Source organism: Alligator sinensis, unplaced genomic scaffold (genome assembly GCF_000455745.1).
Source record: "Alligator sinensis unplaced genomic scaffold, ASM45574v1 scaffold601_1, whole genome shotgun sequence".
Classification (NCBI taxonomy): domain Eukaryota; kingdom Metazoa; phylum Chordata; order Crocodylia; family Alligatoridae; genus Alligator; species Alligator sinensis.
In genome coordinates this window covers 2821088-2835904 of record NW_005841905.1, presented here as the reverse complement: position 1 = coordinate 2835904, position 14817 = coordinate 2821088, and the positions used below count along the sequence as shown (strand labels likewise).

The 14817-nt window shown below is 40.8% G+C and overlaps 1 protein-coding gene across 1 annotated transcript in view; it reads left to right on the top strand.

The window, feature by feature from the left end:
- PTPRN2 (protein tyrosine phosphatase, receptor type N2) overlaps positions 1-14817 on the top strand; it is a 636077-nt gene that overhangs the window by 609630 nt on the left and 11630 nt on the right. The window lies entirely within an intron of this gene.

Below are 14817 nucleotides of genomic sequence, written 5' to 3'. Positions count from 1 at the left end.
TATGCTCTACAGTTACAAACCAATTGCAGCTAAATGCGTGAGTGAATCCTGTACCATGGAATCAGTGAAAAGGTTAAATTTAGAGTGTACTTTTATATTTAATTGCTTCAGCAATGTTAGGGCTGTTATTTGCCAGTTCACTGCTATAATTGTTTATTAAAATATATTCCTTATGCAAAGCAGTATCATAACAAAGGCCAGATCCTGCCTCCATTGAAGCAGAGAGTAAAATTCACATGATATAGGACCTGTCCTTAAAGAAAGCTATAAGGCTTGTCACTTCTAAATAAGGACATTCCATTTCAGTGAGGCTGGCTTTTTAAGGGTATTACAGAAGGCATGGAATAATTTTAATATTTTCATATTTCCCTGATGCATAGTTTAGTGCAAGCTTTGGTCTTGAGTGAAAAGATTAGAGGTCCCTTTTGAAACCTTAGTGCACTTTCAGTGTTTGAAAAAGAGTAGAAAATGATATGTCTTTTTTTTTTTTTTGCAAATTAGCAATTGCTTGTTACAATTTTCTTTAACTAAGGATGCATTTTGGAAGCCATCACCTTGCATGAATGTTAACATTCCTCATTCATATACTGACACTAACAAGCTGAGTGAGAATTTGTTGAGCTCTTTCCACAGGGCTGGGTACCAGTAATTTATTTAGATAAAGTAATCTGCTAGGGTATTCCTGTTTCTTGTGGATAGCACCAGCCCTTAGTTCTGAAATACAGTAAACTATTACTGGAGCATTTCTAGCACAGCAAAAAGAAGCAAGTAAAGAGATTCTGTTATGAAACTTCGCATTTTGCTTTCTAGAACTGGAAGGTAGGGATGTCATGGATAATTATTTGAACTGTATAGAGCAGAGATGCTCAACCCCCAACCCACCAGTCAGATTCAGCCCACAGGGCTCCACAGGTCTGGAAATTTGGTGGTGGGTAAGCAGTAGCACTGTTCCAGCCATTTGGTGGATGGTGAACCTAATTAGGTTGTGGTCACTGTTGTCCAGAGTACCTCCAATCTTCAGGTCACCTACCATGGCTTCCCCTTTGGTCAACACTAAGTCCAGAGAAGCTTTACCCCTAGTTAGTCCTTCCACAGCCTCTGTCAAGAACAGATCGTTGATAGCTGCCAGGAAGTTGGTTGATCTGCTGGAGCTGGCTGAATGGTCTTCCCAGCAGATGTCAGGCTAGTTGAGTCACCCATGACAATCAGGTTTTAGTCCTGACTGCCTCAGTCACTTCTCTGGAGAATGCCTGATTGCTCTCCCCTTCTTGGTAGGGAGGTCTATAGTATACTCCTACCATCGGGTCCCCCTCTCCTGAACCCCCTTGTATCTTGACCCAGTGGGTCTCAAGGGACCTCTCTCTGCAATCAGATGTGACCTGCAGGGAGGGGTACTGCTCTTTCACATAGAGGGCCACACCTCCTCCCTTCTTCCCAACCCAATCCTTCCTATTGAGCCTATAGCCCTCAATGTCTACTGCCCAGTCATATGTATCATTCCACCAGGTCTCTGTCGGCCCAATGAGGTCAAAATCCTCATCTGCCAGAAGGAGTGCCAGTTCATCCTGTTTGTTGCCCAGGCTTCTGGTGTTCCCATAAAGACACCTGAGTTCACCCCAAATTGCCTCAGGTTTACTGTCCCACTTCAAGTGCCTCAGGGCATTGGTACTCATCTGGATGTCCCCTACTTGAAAGTCTTCCCTTGGGTCATCTTGGCCAGAGGATTTGTGTACAGCAGTGGAATCTACCCTCTCTCCTCCGGACATTTTGTATAATCATTGCACCAAATTCTGTTTTCCAGCTACACTTCTGTAAAGGTGGGAATCAGTAAAAATGTTCTGGATTTGTATCCAGGTAAATGAAAGAACATATGGTTCTAAAAGCCAGGTTTCATTGTAAAAATATAACTCTGTAGAGCATGGTAGCTGGGTGGGAACCCAGGGGCAGCAGCTGGGTGAGAGCCCAGGGTCACCAGCTCACAGGCTGCCAGTTTGACTGCCTACCTTATTTAGTATTTCAGGGGTATGAAGTGGGATTAGAAAGAAATGGAATTCCTAGGGAAAAACATAGCTGTTTTTATCTTGTAGGTTTGCAGTCATTACATTGGTAAGCTTTGAGGTTTGTATCAGATTTAAATTAGCAATTGAGGGGAAGGAGAGGAGCAGGGAAATATGGTCACTAAAGCAAGAGGCTACATTTTCCTTCTCATTTCTGTGTTCTCTACCAGCCAGTCCTAAACTGTTGGTAATAATAGCAGTCATGTAATGCTGGGCATGTTTCTGCAGCCTTTTATGATGGCAGTTCCTTGGATCTATGTAAACATATTATATATTAACAAGGGCGGTCCTGCAAGTGAGTAGCTTTTATGTAATATAACTGGTAATGAGTTACCCAGGAAACGCAATTAAACAATATTACTTGTTGTTGCAGATATTCCCACCAGATAATTGACCACAACAGGAGCTGTGCCCCAAACCACAAGGAAAAGTGCATAGTGGACATTTAGGTCAAAATTTTAATGGTAGAGCCTGCAATAATGGGGAACTTTTACTATTTAGAACTAACTACTTAAAAGCACATTTTGATAGTTTAAATTCTTCCCTTTTCAACAACAGGTTCTGATGAGTAGAACTACATGGATAAACACTTTTAGTAGCTGATTAGCACAGAGAGTAATCAATTAGTAAAAATTAAAACACAAATCCATGGAAAGCTTGAACATTTCAGCAAGTATCTATTCTAAAATGAATTAGAGCCTACTGAAAAGTATCGTTGCTTGATAAAATACCTCAAGCATGTATTGTGGGCTGATTTTGCAGATGGTTTCCTTCATGATGTATAGAGGTTATAAATAAAAAGCAAACAAGTTATCCATGTGATGTCTTCCTCCCCCCAACGCCTTTAAAAAAAAAAAAAAGAGAGACACAGAAAGAGACTGGAAGAGTATAGATTTTCAGAAGTTGATCTGAGAAGACCCTATTTTTTGAAAATTCTGTGCATTTCTGGTGATTTTATTAGAAGGTGTTGGGACTGAAAACATGGTAGAAAGCAATCCGAATTATTCAGTTTGGGGCACGTGAATTGTGAAGAAAGATTGATCAGACATGGACTATATCTTGGGAAAAGGAACACGAGGGGGGGGTCTGCATAGAGCTTTAGAAGATCGTGAAAGGAATGTATTGATGTCAGTAAGCAGCTTGAGGTAGTAACTAATTTGAAAACAAGGGGTCATGGACTAAAGCTGAGGAAGAGACAAGCATATAAGGAATTTGGAAGCATTTCTTAACGCAAAGGGTAGGTTAGAATATAAAAAGTGAAAAAGTCAGGCATAGAAATGGTGCTCTATGCATTCAAGAAGCAGCTGGGCAAATGTTTGGAAAATGAGGCAAATGCCAAGTGAAGAACTACTTTTTTGCAGTTAATCTCATGCAGTCAATCTATAGATAGATTTCAAGAGAAGTGCTTAATTTGACCAGATGGTATTCTTCTGGCAGTTTTAAGATACAATGTATATTATGGCACTAAAGTGTAATTACCAAACAACTGAAACAATTACATTGTGACTTATAGCTGGACCAATTCTGTTTTATTATAGCTAAATTCTATTAAAGAATTTGTCCAGAATTACAGCAAATTTTACTCAATTCAGTCTGGGAAGTAACTAGAAGAGGCACTACCACTAGCAAGCCTACTTGCAACATAAAATCAAGATAAAATAAATGTAACTTTTGCAATGTGAACGTTCTTTGTGGACCAGCTGCTTCCGTGCCCCTTTTGTGTCTAATTAATGTGCATATGCAAATTCTAGTAGGGGGCTCCAAGTAACTCTAGGATTCCCTGAGCAAATTAAGACACACGGGCGACATTTCCAGAAGTGCGATTGTTAACTGAGCATGTTAGCCTTATGCCAGTGTAATACTTGATACATGGATGCATACAAGTCCATGGGTCCGGATACAGTACATCCAAAGATGCTAAGGTAATTGGCTGATATGATTGCAGAGCCACTGGCCATTATCTGTGACAACTTGGTGATCAGGGGAGGTCATGAACAACTGGAGAAGGGCAAGAAGATGAGAAGAAGGAGGATCCAGGGAACTACAGACCAGTCAGCCTCACCTCAGTCCCCAGAAAAATCATGGAGCTAGTTCTCACAGAATCCATTTCTAAGCACTTGGAGGAGAAGAAAGTGATCAGGAACAGTCAGCATGGATTCACCAAGGGCATGTCATGCCTGACCAACCTTATGATGAGATGACTGGCTCTGTGGATGCAGGGAAACAATGGATGTGATTTACCTTTACTTTAGCAAGGCTTTTGATACAGTCTCCCACAGTATTCTTGTAAACAAGCTAAGGAAGTATGGGTTAGATGAATTGACTGTAAGGTGCGCAGAAAGCTGGCTGGATCATTGAGCTTAATGGATAGTAATCAATGGCTCAATGTTGAGTTGGCAACCAGTATCAAGTGGAGGAGTACCCCAGGGGTTGGTCCTGGGGCTGGTTTTGTTCAATATATTCATTAATGATCTGGAAGATCTGGATCTGTTCAATATATTCAATAACAATCTGGAAGATGGGATGGAGTGTACCCTCAGGAAATCTGTGGATAATACCAAGTTGGTGGGGGGGAATAGTAGATATGCTGAAGGGTAGAGCTAGGATTGAGAGAGACCTAGAGAAATTGGAGGATTGGGCCAAAAGGAATGCCATGAGGTTCAACCAGAACAAGTGCAAAGTCCTGCACTTAGGACGGACGAATTCCATGCACTGCTACAGGCTTGGACCAACTGGCTAAGCAGCAGCTCTGCAGAAAAAAGACCCATGGATTACAGTGGACAGTAAGCTGAGTATGAGCCAACAATGTGCCCTTGTTGCTAAGAGGGCTAACAGTGTTAGTGGGAACATCTATACGTGTATTAATGCGCCATGGTTCCTGCTCATTAAGTTTAGTATCTGTAATAGCAGGTACTAACTAAAAGCGCAGTAACTGGCACTACTGTGCAATAGCGCTAGCGCATGCCTTTTAAGTGACACGAGTGCTCAGTAGACTAATTCTGCTGTGCGTTAGCACAATAGCACAGTTTTCACCATGATGTGCTAATGCACAGTAGAATTAATTTACTGCACATTTAGTGTCTGGTTTAGACATGCCTACTGAACTGTGTTAGTAGGAGCATTGCCAGCAGATGGAGGGAAGTAATTATTCCCCTCTATTCTGCACTTGTGAGGCTACATCTGGAGTACTGCGTCCAGTTTATCCCACTATAGAAAAGATGTGGACAAGTTGGAGAGAGTCCAACAGAAGGCAATGAAAATGGTTAGGGGGATGAGGCACCTGACTTACGTGGAGAGTCTGTAGGAACTGGGCTGCTGACACATGGGTGGGGAGAGGGGAAATACGCTTTACTGGAAGAAACGGCGTGTTAGTTTGACCTGGCTATGGTGCGTCTGTAAAGATCAGGTGCTTCAACAAGGCTCTTTTCCATTTTTATCTAATAGCTGTTTTAATCAGCTGTTAGATAAAAATGCCAAAGACTTTGGGTGAGCCAGGTCCAACTAATACATTGCCTTTTCTGGATGTGCACTGGGCTTGGTGCAGGGGCACGCCAAGTTTAAAGTAAAGCACCATTTTCGGTTTGTTTTTCCACTTCTACCAACAACCATTTAGTTTGCAGAAGAGAAGACCGAGGGAGGATTTAATAGCAGCCTTTAACTACCTGAAGTGGGGTTCCAATGAGGATGGAGCTGTGCTGTTCTCAGTGGTGGCAAATGGCAGAACAAGGAGCAATGGTCTCAAGTTGCAGCAAGGGAAGTTTAGATTAGAAATTAGGAAAAACCCTTTTTCACTAGGAAGGCAGTGAAGCACTGGAACAAGTTACCTATGGAGGTGGTGGAATCTCCATCCTTGGACGTTTTTAAGGCCCGGCTAGACAAAGCCATGGCTGGAATGATCTAGTTAGGAATGGTCTTGCTTTGATCATGGGGTTGGGCTAGACTAGATGACCTCCTGAGGTCCCTTCCAACCCTGGTTTCTTATCATTCCATGATTCTATTATTCAGCAGTTGTAGGTGCACTAGCCTACAGTTTCTGGCACCATTACTAGAAGTCAGGGATTGCTCAGTATTGTGTGAGAGCAGATATACCATGGAAAATCTAAGGTAATAGTACCCAATCTATAACTTACACTTATACCTGTCATTATCAGGTTCTGTTCTTATGCATGCTTGTATATCTAATGGAGCAATGGGCAAAACTGAAGAGTTATATGTATCTCTGTCCTGAAACTTCCTTGTAGGGGTTGTATTATGGGATGTTTCATAATACTCTGTCTCCTACTTAATATGCAGTATTAAGGCTGCATTTCCTTAAGAAGCTGAGCATCATCAGCATCAAGGGATATCAGTAGGAGCATCCCATTGTAAAATGAAACACAGTTGTCCAAAGCTGTATAGCTCTGTCATTCTCTCCTTCCCTCCCTCTCCTGGAAATGGGGGTTTGTCCTTAAATTTGCACCCATTTATATCCAGGTACAGATTACTGGCTTCTGCATTTTCATGCTGTCAGTAGCCTGTGCATAGTAGCTTGCTCAAGTAGTTGATGCAGAATCAACAAAAATGTATCTCTCAAGTTAGTAATTTTTCTGCAGTGACAAAGGATGTTGGCTTAAAAATTGACATGCCAATACTGAATCACAAGCTGTACAAGACTGTTGAAATTGTTGTAATTTAAGACATTTTTTCTGCATTGTACATGGGATATGCAGATGGAGCATTCCTAGATACCTTTAATGTCCCTTGAGATGCATGACAATAAACTCAGAAAATTGTAACATTTATATATGCAACATACATCTCTTACATTTTAATGGTAATGCAAAATAATTGTGTATATGATAACATATTTAGTAGTAAATATTGTGTGTGTGAAATTTCTGAATATCTTATCTACTTCCTGCCACAACACTGCTTAAATGTTCTTTTCTCTATGTGCATGTTTTTACTTTGTCTGTTACTTTTTAAAGAGAGTACAGGTGAATGCTGATTTAAAAATATATAAGCATTTTTTTGTTTATATACCTAGGTGATTTGGGTGTTAATAACAGAATTTGAGTAAAAATTATTGAGCTGTGGGTTGAAAAAGTGACCATGGACCATAGGTTCAACTTTTTATTCCTACCTCATCCCCAGACGTACGCAGTGAAATTCACTTCATTCACCTCGGTCTGGTAATAGGCTTTCAGTGAAAGTGCCAGTCTGAATATATTAGCTTCCTTATTAACTGTAGAGATCTTATTTTCCTGCAAAGTCCTGCAGCTTCCCTTCTTCTCTGCTGAGGTTTTTCTGTTATGAGATGGTGTCAAGTGACCCTCCCAGCCAGTAACAGAACTGCGGCACTTAAAGCCCCAGCCAGCTGCATACATGCTAATCGGGAATGGTGAAATCTGTGCAGTTTCTATCTGTTACCTTCAGTTAAAATGTTGTTTTGTTCCAGACATTGTTTACCAGTGTTTTTGTTTTGTTTGCATTGGGGGCAATGCACGGTGAAGCACAAAAAGAGCCGTGGGCAGATCTCAAATTGTGAAAAGGGGGGGGTGCAGATGGTGAGCTGCATCATCCCATATAAAACAAAAAATATTTTCCTCCAGTTAAGAATAAACTAGAAGCTTTACTAGTATGCTAGGGGCTTATGGCTGTATTATTCAGTTTAAGAGTGAAGCAAAAAGAAATATAATTTCGCTGTAATGAGTTCAAAACAATCTGCAGGGCTGTGAAACAGGAGCTCCGTTACCAGGAGCAATGTAACAGGCAGCAGAATTGCAGAACAAAGCTTGATCAATGGAACACCACGTCCATTAGAAAGGAGAGAGCCATTAACACCTGGGGAATGAAGGGTTTAGAAGGGATGGGGTCGATCATAATAAGCCATGAAGTCAGTTGACTTCCTCAGAACCAGAAATGGTGCTGTCATTGCCAAGCAGTTGGTTTTAAACTTTGGGTGGATCAGGAATCAAAAGGGGGTGCAAATGGACCAGTGTACCCCCCATCCCCTGTTCCACCCCTGAAAGGAGCCCATTTTCATCCTACAGGGCCCTTTATGGTCACTTGTGGTTCTTCTACACTATTTTCCAACAAGGAATCCCCTTAAAAGTGAGAGTCTGCATGGGCTATCTGTGGACCAGGAGGCTAGGCCTCTGTTCCTTAGGCTCAGCCCTGCATTGTCCTTGACTGAAGTGCTTTTTATTTAGATACCATGTTTGTTTTTCACTTTTGCCATTTACTTCAGAATTGCCTAAAAGGACAAAAAGCAGCAGAAGGGAAGGCGCTCACAGCTTGTTAGACACAACATGGCAAGAGAGTATTTATTCGTCTCATCTCTATGCTGGATCTTCGCTATGAAAATTTGTCTCAGTTATGTAGTTATTTGTTAGTTGTTATTGTTGGTGCAACCTCAACAAGAATGATCTGGGAAGAGGCAAGTGAAACCACACACTTCTCAATCATGGCCTTTTCTCACATGGTAAAGTCAATTGTTTAACATTAAATACCTGATCTAGCAAACACTTGTCCACCAAAGTAACTCTGCTCATGCAAGTAGTCCCACAACACACAAACATTGTGCAAGTAGTCTCACAACGCACAAACATTGTTGTAGAAGTTGTCTGTGGGGAACTAAAGAGTTTGCAAGTTGCATATGAGACATCTAGGGGCACTGAGAATCTGCAGCGTATGCGTGAATAGGTCTACACTGCATGCTGTGGTGCAGCGTAGAACTATTTCAGCTCATTCTCAAGCTAGCTTAGGTATTGGCACCTTTAATGCAGTCCTGTATCTCTGCACTTTTAGAACTGTTAGTATTGTGTACTGCTCGATTTAAATATTTATTTTACACAATACTGTTTCCTTGTACTGCCATTTGTTTAGAGCTAGGTTGGGGGAGTGTTCTTTAGACATACCTCTTATATACATCATATGGGGGAAGAATAAAAATGATGTAAACCAGAGTGATCATTGTCATGAATCAGAGCACCCGCCGGCAGCCGCCTGACTCACACCGGAGTGTTTAGATTTAGAGCTCGGCAGGCGGGCAATTGATGGATGGAGTGGAATTAACCAGGCACAGACGCGTGTAGGTTACAGGAGTTTGTTTACTTACGTCGCCTAGATAGTGATGGACGACGCAGGCGAGCCTTTGTTCCGTTACAGCTTCGGTTATAGAGTTGAGTATACGCGTATAACTTCGGTTACAGAGTCGAGTACACGCACACAGTCAGGTTACAACGAGATAATGACGGACGTGGCGCCGGAACGAACGGTTGAGCTTGCAAGACTTTCTACATCAATATTTTATGCTGACGGGGTGATTGATTGGGAATTGATCAATTTCCCAATTCTCTGGTGACAAGCACAGGTGTTTCCTGTGAGATCCCCAGAGCTCTCCGATTTGGGCGGAAACCGTTAAACTATTTATAGGCAGAGGTGTTTTACAGGAATATCCAATGGTGAACCGTTATATGGAATCTTTAATTTTTGGCAGGTGGCAGCTCTTTGTCTCCTCAAGTTACAAGGTAGTGGGTTAGGTTTCTCTACCTGTTACGTGTGTGCTACGTGTGAGCTTACGTTTATCTTTGACCAATTATATATAGTTTCCCCTAGCATTTTATTTCAGCTGACCAATTATCTACAGTACTCTGGCCGCGTTTTGTTTCAAGGAATTTTTGGCAGGGATGTCTTTTAACCCTTAATCGTCAAAATGAGGATGATTTGAATGGTATCTCTTGCTCAGTGACATGGGCACAATTTAATTGGGTTGTGACAATCATTAGCTTGGTTTGACTGTGGAAAACCTTCTTGATAGCACTTTTCCCGATCTGAATTATGCGATCATCACCAAAATATGAAACATTCTTGTGTTCTGCTGAAATGTAACACCGTGATCAGACATCTGGATTGTCCTTGCTGACTCAATATCTCTGTCCTTAATAGTTTTTCATGTGTAGTTTTTGCTATTTCATAATATTAAAGCATGCTTCTCTGGGAATGATTCTTCCATGATGTGCCTGACAGCTGTGAATAAAGCATAGTTCATGACTCTTGAGGCTAAAAGGCTGCCAATCAGCAGCATCTTGCAAATATTAATTGGACTTTTCAGCTTCTAGGAACATCACTTGAAAGAACAGTATTAGGGACTTTTCAGGACCATTTCCTTAGAGATTTTAACAAGCTGGCTTTTAATCTGACCTAGCAAAACTCTCTGCCCTTCAAGGCCTAATACAAAATCTATAAAATATAGTAAATATAAAAAGATGAATTAAAGTAGAAATGAAATTGAGCACCTTAAATAGTACAAAAGAAATGCACTTGACAGGTCATTTTCTGTATTTTCTTTAGTATTCCATTTTTTCTATTGGGATAAGTGCTTATTTCCCACACAGCTCATATCCTTCTTCTTAAGGATATAATGGAAGTCCTAATGATCCCACATTTGCAACCCCACAATGCAACTCCCATGTCTTTTGTGATCACTACATGAACAAGAACAGGTAAAAGCAGAGCTGAAAAAGGAGAAAAAGCTCTTTAAAGAGAAATATGGAGTATTTATTCTAGGTATTTGCTAGTCCTTATCCCTGTACTGTCTGAGCACCTCTCAGTCATTATTGGATTTATCTCTATAACACCTGCAAGATAGGGAAGTATTGTTCCATTTTACAGGTGATAATCTGAGACACAGCACCCTATTTAATGATTTACCTGAAGGCAAGTGGTAAATCTGTGTCTAAGCCGGGAATTGGACTGAACTAGCCAGAATCTCAGCTCAGTACATAAACAACTAGCCCATTGCTTAATGTTCACAACAAACAAGCTCACAGCCTTTTAAACAAGTATAATATCTTTATTTTCTAGAGCATTTGCCAATATATCTGCAAAATGTCTCCAGCAGAAAGCTCCTTTTAATAGGTCATGTAAATGATTAGACCAGTGAAAACATTGGGCCCATTCCTGTTCCCAGTGAAGACATTAAGAGACTTGCCTTTAAGTTGGGTGTAAGGCTTCTGCATAGAAGTAAAATCTCCTAAATGGCCTTCACCAAATAAACTCTGCAAATGCCCATAGCAAGACATGACAATGTGTCAGAAACTAGATCTTAGGCACTCACATGAAGCTTTGTGGAACATGCAGGCCTTTAGTTACTACAGTAATAATGGTAATCTTAATAGCCTATTTAAATATTGGGAGTTGGTGCTAGTAACCTCAGAGAGCGTGTTGTAGTAGAATGTGGTTAGTTCAGAGTTATTTATTATATTAAAAAAGACCATGTGAATGTCGCATGTGTTTTTCTCTGACAGAGCAGTGTGGTGGCTCTACCAGTTTATCTGTCTGCAGGCCAGTGTTTAAACCCCATGGGGGCTGCTAATCAGGAGCACCAGCTGCTAAATGCCAGCATGCTTCCTATGCTGCTGCCCAGGGGAGGAGGAGAGGTTGGAGAAGGGATGACCCTAAACTTCAGAAACTGCTTCTCTCCTTGGGGCAAAATCTAATTCAGCTTCACCTTCTCTTGTCTTCTCTCAGTTTTCTCTGCTCATGTTTCTGATGTGGATTGCTGTGCATTCTCTGGAACTGTTTTGAGCATTTAGAAATGTTATGGTTAATTACTAAGGGCTGGATTTCCTCCTTTACTCACAGTGAGTAGTACTTTATGTGGTGTGCATGGGCCTGTGGAGCTCAGCAAGACTGCCAGGTCTCTGCTCCTACTCAGTTAGAAGCAGGTTGGCAGAATCTGGCCCCTGGTGAATTACTGCAAATGCATATTCTGAAAAAAATGCTTTACAAATTCATATTTCACATTACTGCTGCTACGAGAGTAGCTGCTCCATCTCACAGTAAATTATATTCTTACATACATTTAAAACAAGCAAAGAAATCTCTTATTAGAAGGGTATGTAGGGCTAAGCAGATACCAAATTTATTTTCTGTAAGATCTTGACTACGAGGTCTAATGTAGTCAGAGGTGAAAAAACCATTCTTTATACCTTTGTGCACAACTTATTTCTGGAAGCCAGTAGAACTGTAACGACAGAGGAATAGCTGTTGGTAGAAAGCATAAACCAAAAAAAACCCCTTGCTTTCTTGGCACGTTTCACTTTCTTCTTTCCAGTTTCTGTACACCATATGAGCCCAGTACTTTTAACCCTTTCCTATAGGATATACATTGCAAGAACAGATAGCAATCTGCTTTCTCCCTATATCATTGTAGGGTAGGGTTTAGCAGCAGAACATTTATAATACTTTGGTATTTTTAGAACCATAAGTTCAAGCCTGTATAGGTCTGATTCTGCCTTTCAGCACCTTCGTGTGCACGAGGCCTTCAGAAGTCATCTTTAAAAGCCTTTCAGCAAAGTAATGACATCAGTTACCATCTCTCTCAGGGTTTTGCTCTAGCACTTCAATTCCCTTTCCCCCAATGTAATTCAGTGTCTTTTCCAAAAATCCTTCCATAGCAGGGGCACGGTATGTAAATCCCTTTGGATTGCTTCCTGATGAAGAAAGGATCTATACTGTAGCTATGTTGTTCTGAGAAAGATGTACACAAAGCTCTTGGGTCAGAGGCGATATCTTGTATTGCCACTGACCCAAGAGCTTTGTGTATCTCCTGATAACAAGTGTTGTATGTTAGGCCACTGTCCTGTGTTTCTAGCTGGAAAGAGGATGCCTCGGTGTGATGACGATGACCCTGAATATGTCATACAGGCCACTAATGTAATGAGGAAGGATATGGCCAAAGGATTAAGCGGTGAACTGTCATTGACTGTCAATGCATTGACTGTCAGTGCATCTTGGGTGCTTAACTTACATTTTTGCCTTTGAAAACCACCCCCTTTCTCTCTTGCTGTCACTGGTAGGCTTTCCCACCCAACTGACGTGCATAGCAGAACTGAGCTTCAGTTAGATAACAACCACCTAATAGTTTTTAATAGTAAAAGTCCTTGTCACAGAAGAGTTTAAATATATCTCGTTATTTCTTTATTAAACCTCAGTTGTTTTAGCCATAGTAAGAACCTAGCTGTGAAATGTGTGGCAGTGTGCTTGGTGGAGGGAAGGATTGGTCATGATGGGAGATACTACATTACACTAATGTTACTCTTTGCCATTGTCTTCTGCTGTGAATTTTCTTGCTCCAAGATATTTTGCCTTCAAAACGGCTGCCTATCTTTACAATATGATATTCAGTTGATCAGTGTCTCTAGGCACAAGGTATCAGAGCAGTATGCAAACCTTTAAAAAAATGCAAGTAATAAAACAATCTCTCTCTCTCTCTCCCTGCTCTCCGTCCCTTGCTTATTAGAACAGAAGCTTGACTAGAAGCTGGGTGTGTGTCTGAGAGCCAGAATGTGAGTGAATATATTGGGGGGGGTGAGGGGAGATCTGTCTGATTCTACCTCATTATCTTCTGTCTTTAGTCAGTAAACTTATTTTGTGCTTAGTAATGATGCACATGCTGAAGCCTACCTAAAAAGTCTGACGATCCAAGCCCTTACATCATCCCAGGATTTAGCAAAACCCTTGAACCTTAGGCTTGCTAGTCCAAAAGAACTATTCACATGCTCAAAATTAAGCATGTGCTGAATCACAGTAATCAGGGTAATCTTATCAAGTGCTGAATCTTGCTGAATCATAGTAATCTTATCAGGTGTTGTGCACGCTAGCACCTGCGTGATGATAAAACAGTAAGTGCAAGTGCTCACCACGTCGGTTCTGTGATGTGCACCATGAAAAGAAAGGAGCTAAATGCCTCATTTAATGCACTTTATGATTCTTCTGACTGTTGATTATGAGATTTGAAAAAGTTGGAGTTCATTAAAAAAGGGAAAATATTCAAAATCAACTTTTGCCTGATGCTGACATTTTCAAAGGAAGGTAACAAAGGCAGCCTGACCTTTATATAGTGCCTGAGCCTCCCTCCCCACAGTTCGTTACTGTACAATATTCCTAGGCATAGTGACTACCAGCACTTCAACCAAAAAAAAATATGGATATGGTTTTGAAAAGCACGTAAATTTGGATTAACTCTGTTCCAAAGGAATGTAATCATAAAACTTTGAAAACTATAAAACTAAGCAAGCATGAAGGGACAGGCAGAATGTCAATTTTAAAATTTAATTTCTTTTTAAAAAATGTTTAAACCACTACAATGAAATATGTGTCTTGTTGCAAAGGTGCTTCTGTTCTACAAGTAATGGCAGATTCTGAGAACCAATGTTTATATGGTTTGGGGCAGCAAAGATGGGTGGATATGTAAATTCCCAATGCATCAGCTATGGTTGAGGTGTGATATTTTATTGTGCTTCAGGCAGTTGAGAAGTGTCTTCTGTTTCACTTCATTGACAAGAGCTTTCTGTTTTGCCTTTAAAATAAAACCTGTCATTTTATCTTCAAATAGCTTCCTTATAAATCTTCCTGCAGTATGTGAAACCTAGGTGATTTTCCCCTTGTGCACTCTGAGTTATAAGCCCATGGTGTGATCCAAAGTCTATGGCTGATACAGATTAAGAAATGTGCATTTTCAAGGAGGTCTTTACAAATCAATTTGCTGATAGCCTTGGGGATTTGTTTTTTTTAAGATTTTTGTTTTTTTTTTTTCAAAATAAAACCACGTTAAGCCCTCTGTTGTCCGTTGCCTTTCCTTGGTGTTCTGTGCGTGAATATTCTTGAAAAGGTGCTGTTGAATTCTGAGACAGTCTGTTTTGAGAGAGATGCCTCTGCTATTTATATCTGTGCCAACTTCACTGCAATTGGCCTTGAAGGCTTAAAATGGCTG